This window comes from Daphnia pulicaria, unplaced genomic scaffold, assembly GCF_021234035.1.
Source record: "Daphnia pulicaria isolate SC F1-1A unplaced genomic scaffold, SC_F0-13Bv2 h1tg000183l, whole genome shotgun sequence".
NCBI classification, from domain to species: Eukaryota; Metazoa; Arthropoda; class Branchiopoda; order Diplostraca; family Daphniidae; genus Daphnia; species Daphnia pulicaria.
The window spans coordinates 10001-20000 of NW_025804868.1; the positions used below are offsets into that span (position 1 = coordinate 10001).

The 10000-nt window shown below is 48.7% G+C and overlaps 3 non-coding genes across 3 annotated transcripts in view; all 3 read left to right on the forward strand.

Annotated features, from left to right (window-relative positions):
* The first annotated feature begins 4763 nt into the window (after positions 1 to 4763).
* LOC124319567 lies at positions 4764 to 7058 on the forward strand. Its single transcript, XR_006913268.1, has one exon. It is a non-coding gene; the product is annotated as a small subunit ribosomal RNA (ribosomal RNA).
* Positions 7059 to 7988: 930 nt separating this feature from the next.
* On the forward strand, positions 7989 to 8141 carry LOC124319565. Its single transcript, XR_006913265.1, has one exon. It is a non-coding gene; the product is annotated as a 5.8S ribosomal RNA (ribosomal RNA).
* A 641-nt stretch (positions 8142 to 8782) lies between these two features.
* LOC124319562 overlaps positions 8783 to 10000 on the forward strand; it is a 4576-nt gene continuing 3358 nt past the window's right edge. The window contains exon 1 of the ribosomal RNA XR_006913262.1: positions 8783 to 10000. This exon is cut by the window's right edge and continues 3358 nt beyond it. This is a non-coding gene — a ribosomal RNA (large subunit ribosomal RNA).

Genomic DNA, 10000 nt, shown 5'->3' on the forward strand with positions numbered 1-10000 from the left:
AATGAAGTCGATCCGACGGGCGAAGCGAGACAGTGTCAAAAAGTTGAAAAATAAGAAAAGTTGAAAAAATGTCAGAGTCCGAAAAAATGAAAAATTTTTCCAAGTCCCGACGACGGGGGTAGTGACGCTGTAGCCGGGACTTGGATGAATGAAAGCGGCTGAAAAAGAGAGAAAGAGCGAAAGAAAAAAAAGTTGGAAAAAATTTCTAAGTCCGAAAAATTCCAAGACCGGTTTTTGGTGGAGACCGGTCGGCAGTTGAGCGGGCGGCCCGGCCCGGGCTCTGGTGAAAGTCCGGCGACCCTCTCGGAAATGAGCTTTTTCGTACAGTTACTGCCCGGAACATCCACCACTTTCCTATATAGGGAAGAGGTTGTCGAAAATGAAAATTGAAAAATTTTCTAAGTCCGAAAAATTGAAAAATTTTTCTAAGTCCCGACGATGGATAGTGAAGCTATAGGCGGCACTGGGACGAGCAAAGGCGGCTGAAAAAGAGAGAAAGAGCGAAAGAAAAAAAGTTGGAAAAAAATTTCTAAGTCCTAAAATTTCCAAGACCGGTTTTTGGTGGAGACCGGTCGGTAGTTGAGCGGGCGGCCCGGCCTGAGCTCAGGTGAATGTCCGGCAAAATTTCGGAAATCAACTTTTTCGTACAGTTACTGCCCGGAACATCCACTACTTTCCTATATAGGGAAGAGGTTGTCGAAAATGAAAATTGAAAAAATTTTCTAAGTCCGAAAAATTGAAAAATTTTTCTAAGTCCCGACGATGGATAGTGAAGCTATAGGCGGCACTGGGACGAGCAAAGGCGGCTGAAAAAGAGAGAAAGAGCGAAAGAAAAAAAGTTGGAAAAAATTTCTAAGTCCTAAAATTTCCAAGACCGGTTTTTGGTGGAGACCGGTCGGTAGTTGAGCGGGCGGCCCGGCCTGAGCTCAGGTGAATGTCCGGCAAAATTTCGGAAATCAACTTTTTCGTACAGTTACTGCCCGGAACATCCACTACTTTCCTATATAGGGAAGAGGTTGTCGAAAATGAAAATTGAAAAAATTTTCTAAGTCCGAAAAATTGAAAAATTTTTCTAAGTCCCGACGACGGATAGTGAAGCTATAGGCGGCACTGGGACGAGCAAAGACGGCTAAAAATGGCGAGAAAGAGCGAAAGAAAAAAGTTGGAAAAAATTTCTAAGTCCTAAAATTTCCAAGACCGGTTTTTGGTGGTGACCGGTCGGCGGGTGTGATGGTAAGCCCCGCCTGAGCTCTGGTGAAAGCCCGGCAAAATTTCGGAAATCAACTTTTTCGTACAGTTACTGCCCGGAACATCCACTACTTTCCTATATAGGGAAGAGGTTGTCGAGAAAGAAAAAAGTTGAAAAATTTTCTAAGTCCGAAAATTTCCAAGACCGGTTTTTGGTGGTGACCGGGCGGCAGTTGAGCGGGCGGCCCGGCCTGAGCTCAGGTGAAAGTCCGGCAAAAATTCGGAAATCGACTTTTTCGTACAGTTACTGCCCGGAACATCCACTACTTTCCTATATAGGGAAGAGGTTGTCGAAAAAAAGAAAGTTGAAAAATTTTCTAAGTCCGAAAAATTGAAAAATTTTTCTAAGTCCCGACGACGTGGTAGTGACGTGGTTGGCGGGACTTGGACGTATAAAGGCCGATGAAAAAAAATGGAAATGGAAATGAAAATTTCTCGATTTCCGACGACGGTGTTTGGCAACGACTCTCTCGCCCGGCCACTGGTCGGCGCGAGAGAGGAGTGAGCGAGACCCGTCGATTCGAAAAGAGAAGCCGTCACACCGTCGAGGCGTGGCGGCTCTCAAGTGGGTTGGTCGGGCGTGTCGTGATGACTCGCGACCGTAAAAAATTCCCACTCAAATTCTCCCATTTCCGACGACGGTGTTTGGCAACGACTCTCTCGCCCGGCCTCTGGTCGGCGCGAGAGAGGAGTGAGCGAGACCCGTCGATTCGAAAAAAAGCCGTCACACCGTCGAGGCGTGGCGGCTCTCAAATGGGTTGGTCGGGCGTGTCGTGATGACTTGCGACCGTAAAAAATTCCCACTCGTCGAAAATTTTCTAAGTCCCAACTTTGAAAACGACGGTTCCTGAAAGTCGGCTGGCGGTTGGATGGGGCAATGTCCCCGTCCAATCGCTAAAAATGAGCCGGAAAACGGAGACATTATGCGGCGGAACATTAGTGGTTTTCCTTAGTATAGAAGAGGTCTCGATTCCTAAACTCGGAAAAATTTTCAGAGTCCCAAAAATTTTCGAAGTGTCGAATAGTTTGGTTTCTCGAATTGAAAATTTTTTTCAAATTTGCGACATTACGACAAGCAGCGATTGTAAAGCCCGGTCCAAATTTTTCAAACGAGTCTTACTTCTTGTTAGTCCGCCTGGCCGATACCAAAGAATGGCCGACCGTCGACTATCGGGCGAATAGACGGGTGAAAGAAATAAAGTCGAAGCCGGTGGTTGGATAGATATCGAAGGGAAGGCGAAAGAGGCGAAAAGGAAAGCGCGAAATTTCTTTAGTAGCTTCGACGCAAAAACTTTGGTATCGACGGGGAGCTTTGGGAAATGAAACGAAGACGCAGAATGGGAAGTTGTCCGGTTCGGCGTTAGTTGTAGTTTCATTTCCACCGTAGCTGAGCTCCTTTCCGCCCGCCACTTCACATGATTTTAGTTTCGATTCCGTTCGATCGCGCTTGCACTGTCTTTGTTTTTTTTTCACTGCTTGGATCGCGGCTTTGCTCTAACCAGTTTAGCCCCATGCGATCAAAAAGTCTTAAAAAAAAAAAAACCGTTGAACGGAGACGAACTCGATGAGCTGTCGGTGTGTGAAATATCATTCCTTCGGTAAAACCGTTTTCGAAATTTCCGATGGTCGGTATATGTAAAAATATATCCGAACCGCGATGTGGACGGGAATTCAAACGCCCGCTTCACCGATTGGTGCGACAGCTGAGAAGCTCGTCACTCGATCCAACGACTCTTGGTCGAAAAGTTCAGAAGAGGTGCGCGCGTCAAACATTTTTTTGGTTTCGGACGTTTCGTTTCTTCGGCACGTGTGGTTTGTCTGTGGCCGTCTGTGAGAGAAATCGGACGCTTGTTCTTTGTTATTTTACCGTAACAAGACAAGACGGGAAAGATTCTTTCTTCCAAACTTACGGCATCATAACCATCAGCGTTTACCGTCAGCGACGATACGGAAGAGAAAAGAAAATGGTGCGCGTCTTTTCACTTTTTGACACCGTATCAAAAAAAAATTACCGTTCAGGCGGAAATGTGTGTGTGTGTGTGTGAGCCGAGAGATAAAAAATAAAAAAGCCACCAAACAGAACGCTTTCAAATTATTTCGTGCGGCGTGCGCATATTTCACATTTTGCCGTTTGACGGAAGCTCGTTGTGTGGAACACAGAAGTGGAGATGGACGGAGTTGAAGGGGGGCGAAGACGGCCCGGTCGGACAAAGTCAAGAGATTGAAATATACGAGAGAATTGGGTGGAAGTGATGGCAAATCTATAAAATTCAAAAATCGGATGAGATGCGAGGACCGCAAAATGTGGCGTCGACTCTGACTCTCTTTTACTACGAACTTCCCTTCGACGGAAGATATCGAGAGCTGAGCTGAGCGCCCGCTGAGTATGGCCGGCGTAATTACAAACGAGTTACGGTTGGAGCTATATCGATTGTACGTATCCCGAACGTTCATCGAACAAGCCAGATCAACTCGGCGCCCGGTAAGATGTACGCTCAGTTATGGCCATGACACACGAAGGGAGAATTCAAACGGCTGTGAGTGTACGGCCCGCCCGGAGTTGTGTGTAGGCAGTGACCTCTCAAGAAAAAACGTAAAAAATTTTTTTTTGACAGTCACCGGTCTGCGACAAGTAATCAGTACGAAACTTGGGTGCAATGCAAAAAACATTTTGAGAATCCTTGCTTGACAACAACGAATCTAACACGATAAAAAAAACGATCCCCATCGGTGTACCGCTTGCTTTTCTCGCGCTTCGGCGCAGAATCGCTTATTCAGCTGCCCTTGGAATATGTTCGTTTCGTGCATACTTGATCTCGGTCATTCTTCGGTGAACTCTTAAAGAATTGCGCACTTTTATAGGGGTAGTCTGGTTGCTTGTCTCGACTTGAAATGATTTGTTTTTTTCCGCCCATGACTTTCTATACGATGCCTCTATGCTGGCCTCTGACCGCGGTTGTTCCGAGTTTTCTCTTTCTCTTCGAAAGTCTTTGCGGAAAATTCTGCCTCGTGTGACCGTTGAGCGGTGAGGTGTGTGTGTGTGTGTGTGTCGTGCGGGGTGATGCGAGAGTGTGCCTCGGCGGTGGAAAAATAAAAATAAAACTCTGAGCCCACAAAAATTTAAAAGATGTATGCTTGTCAGCTTAGTAAAGCAGGCTTGACTTATGAGCATACAGCACGCCACATATGACCGTCGAAAACCGTAATACGGGAAAAAAAGTTGATGAATATATCAAGACCGGTCGAATGAATCCGATTCACTTTGGGCTCATAGACCGTTGAATGGTCTTTGACTTTGGAAATTGAAATGAAAAAAATCCAACAAACGGATCGGATCGGTGTTTCTCTTCACTGGGACTCGCTGTGACACGCCAGGCGTTGCGATCAAAAATTTTAGTTTCCGAAGAAAAAGAAAAAAAACGAAAAACGTGTTGATTTGGTGTGTGTTTGGTGATGCGTGGGCGAAATAAAAACCCGCAACTCGCCGGATGCATATCAAACAAACATACACGAAATACCTGGTTGATCCTGCCAGTAGCATATGCTTGTCTCAAAGATTAAGCCATGCATGTCTAAGTACAAGCCGCTAGACGGCGAAACCGCGAATGGCTCAATAAATCAGTTATGGTTCCTTAGATCCACTCCATCCTACTTGGATAACTGTGGTAATTCTAGAGCTAATACATGCACTCGAGCCTCGACTGCGGGCTTTCGGGCTCGCAGAAGAGGTGCTTTTATTAGATCAAAACCAGTCGGGGCCGGGCTTTCGGGCTCGCGCACCGTACCAATTTTGGTGACTCTGGATAACTTCACGCCGATCGCACGGCCTTCGCGCCGGCGACGTATCTTTCAAATGTCTGCCTTATCAACTGTCGATGGTAGGTTACGCGCCTACCATGGTTGCAACGGGTAACGGGGAATCGGGGTTCGATTCCGGAGAGGGAGCCTGAGAAACGGCTACCACATCCAAGGAAGGCAGCAGGCGCGCAAATTACCCACTCCCGGCACGGGGAGGTAGTGACGAAAAATAACGATACGGGACTCTTCCGAGGCCCCGTGATTGGAATGAGTACACTTTAAATCCTTTAACGAGGAACCATTGGAGGGCAAGTCTGGTGCCAGCAGCCGCGGTAACTCCAGCTCCAATAGCGTATATTAAAGTTGTTGCGGTTAAAAAGCTCGTAGTCGGATGTCTGTCTTCGGCCGGGCGGCGCCGCTCTGAATCAAGGGTGTTGCGTTTCACGCTCTGGGAGCCCGGGTGTCAAAGCCCGACTCTCTTCACGGTCGGACAACATCGCCGGAGTGGTGGTCGGTGCGTCGTTGTTGTATCTGCGGCCAGAGTTGGAAAGTTCTTTCGGGTTCTTTTTTAAATTTTGGTCGTAGTTGACTCGATTCGCTCCACCCAGTCAATCGTTCGGGGTGCCCTTCACCGGGTGTCTCGGGCGGCCGGCAACGTTTACTTTGAACAAATTAGAGTGCTCAAAGCAGGTGTATCCCAACGCCTGAATATCGCAGCATGGAATGATGGAATAGGACCTCGGTCCGATTTTGCTGGTCTTTTACTTTTGGACCCGAGGTAATGGTCAATAGAGACGGACGGGGGCATTCGTACTGCGGCGACAGAGGTGAAATTCTTGGACCGCCGCAAGACGAACAACAGCGAAGGCATTTGCCAAGAATGTTTTCCTTGATCAAGAACGAAAGTTAGAGGTTCGAAGGCGATCAGATACCGCCCTAGTTCTAACCATAAACGATGCCAACCAGCAATCCGTCGGAGTTACTCCAATGACTCGACGGGCAGCTTCCGGGAAACCAAAGTCTTTGGGTTCCGGGGGAAGTATGGTTGCAAAGCTGAAACTTAAAGGAATTGACGGAAGGGCACCACCAGGAGTGGAGCCTGCGGCTTAATTTGACTCAACACGGGAAACCTCACCAGGCCCGGACACTGGAAGGATTGACAGATTGAGAGCTCTTTCTTGATTCGGTGGGTGGTGGTGCATGGCCGTTCTTAGTTGGTGGAGCGATTTGTCTGGTTAATTCCGATAACGAACGAGACTCTAGCCTGCTAAATAGGTGACGGGTTTTATCAATTGAAACCGAAGGGAGTACGGAGGCGTCGGGATCAGGTGGCGGCGATTCGGGTCTCGGTGGGACTGGTTCCTTTAGTGAGGCAATCTCTCGGCTTGGTTTCGTTGTGCTCTGTTCGTCGGGTGTACGGCCTTCACGGGTTGGTTGCCTGGCGGATGAGGTATGGCGGGGCTTTGTCGGGAATGTCTCGCGGGGGCTGGCTCTATTGTTATTCGGTCGTCGTCATCCCCGGCGATACCTTCTGCTCTCGCGTCCGTCACGCAGTCTTCTTAGAGGGACAAGCGGCGTCCAGCCGCGTGACAGTGAGCAATAACAGGTCTGTGATGCCCTTAGATGTCCTGGGCCGCACGCGCGCTACACTGAAGGAATCAGCGTGTTTCACTCTCCCTGTCCGAAAGGACCGGGTAACCGCTGAACCTCCTTCGTGGTTGGGATTGGGGACTGCAATGATCCCCATGAACCAGGAATCCCTAGTAGGCGCGGGTCACTAGCCCGCGTCGATTACGTCCCTGCCCTTTGTACACACCGCCCGTCGCTACTACCGATTGAATGATTTAGTGAGGCCTTCGGACGGGCTTGTCGGGGTGCCGTCGAGTGGGGAGCAATCTCTGCCCGTGCGGTGCCTACCAACGGCGAGACTGAAAGATGGTCGAACTTGATCCTTTAGAGGAAGTAAAAGTCGTAACAAGGTTTCCGTAGGTGAACCTGCGGAAGGATCATAAACGAACAAGACAAATGTTTTGCGCATATGGCTTTGGTTGAGCACGAAACAACTAAAAGTTGCAAAACAAAAAAACCCCATCAAAAGTCTTTCGGCGTAAGACATCGTATGAACTATGTGTGGGTTGACGGAAGAAAATCATTTATTTTGAACGGGTATCAGGCGCTCTGATGCGCGGTGGTTTAAAGCGGATTCGCCTTTTCAAATTGATTTTTCTTTCCTCTCGGCTCAAAAAAAAACACAAAGTCTTTCGATTTGGTCTATGGCCGTGAGCAAATTCTTCCTGCTTCGATGGTGAATGTCTCTATAGATTCATTCGACCTTTAGCGGCGCTCACAGTGTTGACGTTAGTAGAGTGAAGAATACGATAGCCCGCCTGGGCCGCGAGTACCGAAGGAACAATAAAGGAGATTTTATAAAGTCTTAGTCCCTAAATCAAACACTTTGAAAAATAAAAACTCGGTGGATGGAGAGTCGGAAAAAAAAAAAACATCAAGATTTTGAACGGGTATCAGGCGCTCTGATGCGCGGTGGTTTAAAGCGGATACGCCCAATCGAAATTGTTTTTTTTTGTTTCTCTCTTCGTCTTCGGGATTTTTTGATTCTCGGTGGGGGACGAAAGTGTGAGACTTTACTCTGGACGTTCTTTTCGGGCGTAGATACTCGTGGTTGCGTGCGTGTGCGTCGTATAGACTAACACTCCAAAGCCCGACACTATGCCGTTGAAAACCGAATGTTTTTTAAGCTTGCCCTTCGCCCTCTCGATGAAGTAGGAAGAATTCAAAATCACAATAACACACTAAACCCAAATTCTAGTACGAGTGTTTATCGGAACATTTTCTTTCTGGCTTTCTTTCTCCGCCCTCGCATTCATTTGCTTGGGCGGGTTGGAGAAAAAGAGAGAAGAAAACGAATATGTCGTTTTATATACGACCCTGAACGGTGGATCACTAGGCTCGTGGATCGATGAAGAGCGCAGCAAAGTGCGCTAATCCATGCGAACTGCAGAACACATGGAGCATCGAAATCTTGAACGTAAATGGCGGCCCAGCTTCTCGCTCGGGCCACATCTGACTGAGGGTCGGTCGAATGATGAACGAACAGAGATTTTTTCAGTCTTGGTTTTGCATGTTGGGTCGCGGCGAGATTTATTTTTCACCCGGCCTGACCGCATAAAAGCTCCCGAATCTCTAACGTCTGGGTGCCGCGCGACTTAAGTGTCCGCGATGCCTCAAATACAAAAAAGGGGGAAAAATAAAAGAAGGTTCGCCCTGTTTTGTTTTTTTCCTCTCTATTCAAAAGAAACCTTTTTCGATGGCAAAACAGATGGGAAATTTTTGAGCCAACTCAAAAAAAAATTTTAGAAATAAACACATCTTCTCGAACAAGGTGTCGGCTGCGTGTGCGCGATATACCGCTTCAACGCGAGTTTAGTTGTGTGTGTGCGCCGGGCGTGTCGAAGTGTCGACCACCGCGAATTATCACTCACTCTAACCGCTCGTTATGCAAGCTTGGTTCGCGCACGACGCGTTGTTTCAATACAAAAAGCCGCAGGACGCCCTGTCACTTTTCGTAAATTAATTTTTGCGAATAACGAGAGACTCGCTTTATTTCGAAAAAAAAAAATTTGAACCGGCAATTATTCAATCTTTCCCGGCTTTAAAACGCCAAAGTCTGCCGAGCTAGATAAAGTGTTGTCTCCTTTTGAAAACAAACAATTCATTCTGACCTCAGTTTAGATGAGACTACCCGCTGAACTTAAGCATATCAGTAAGCGGAGGAAAAGAAACTAACAAGGATTCCCTTAGTAGCGGCGAGCGAACAGGGATGAGCCCAGCACCGAACCTCGCGCCCGGTTGAGCGGGTGCCGAGGAATGTGGTGTTCGGGAGGATCGTGCGCGTCTGTCCGGTATCTATCGTCCAAGTCTCCATGAACGGGGCGAGCAACCCACAGAGGGTGTCAGGCCCGTAGATAAGACGAGCCGAGACCGTGCATCGGATCCCTTCCCAAGAGTCGGGTTGCTTGAGCGTGCAGCCCTAAGCGGGAGGTAAACTCCTTCTAAGGCTAAATATCGCCACGAGACCGATAGCGAACAAGTACCGCGAGGGAAAGTTGAAAAGAACTTTGAAGAGAGAGTTCAAGAGTGCGTGAAACCGTTCAGGGGGTTAAACGGGTGGGCCCTCGAAGGTCGAACAAGTCCCCGCTCCCGGCACTTGGTTGTATGCCCTTAACGCTGCATGGAGACTGCCTGAATTGGCGGCTCTCTTGCATAAGTCGTTCTGCGATCGCAATAGCCACGCCAAGGTCCGCAAGTGGGGGGCCTAGTAGGACTCCGCGACCGACTGGGTGTCTGTTACACGGGGCGTCCGTTAGCGAGTTTCGTGGTTACCTTCGCGGGTGCCGCGATGACGAGCGCGGCGTTTCCCAACAGTACTGCCCGGTCGTGACCTGTCTCCTCCCGGGAGGTGTCGTAGCTTTTTTTTGTAAAAGAGAAAAAGTTGCGGTGCTCAACCTGTGGAGGCCCAGAGCGGAGAGTAGAAGTCGGGTCCCACCCGACCCGTCTTGAAACACGGACCAAGGAGTCTAACATGTGCGCAAGTCGTCGAGAAATTATCAAACTAAACTCGCGAGGCGCAATGAAAGTGAAGCGGCCCCGATGAGGGTGCATCCGCGAGGGGTGATCCCGTCTCGAACAGAGCGGGCGCAACCCCAGGGCGTCCGAATGCTCGCGAGATCTTTCCCCCTTAAAAGGGTTTGGTCGAGTCGGCCGGACGAACCCAGAGCGCACACGTTGGGACCCGAAAGATGGTGACCTATGCCTGGCCAGGACGAAGCCAGGGGAAACCCTGGTGGAGGTCCGCAGCGATTCTGACGTGCAAATCGATCGTCGGAGTTGGGTATAGGGGCGAAAGACTAATCGAACCATCTAGTAGCTGGTTCCC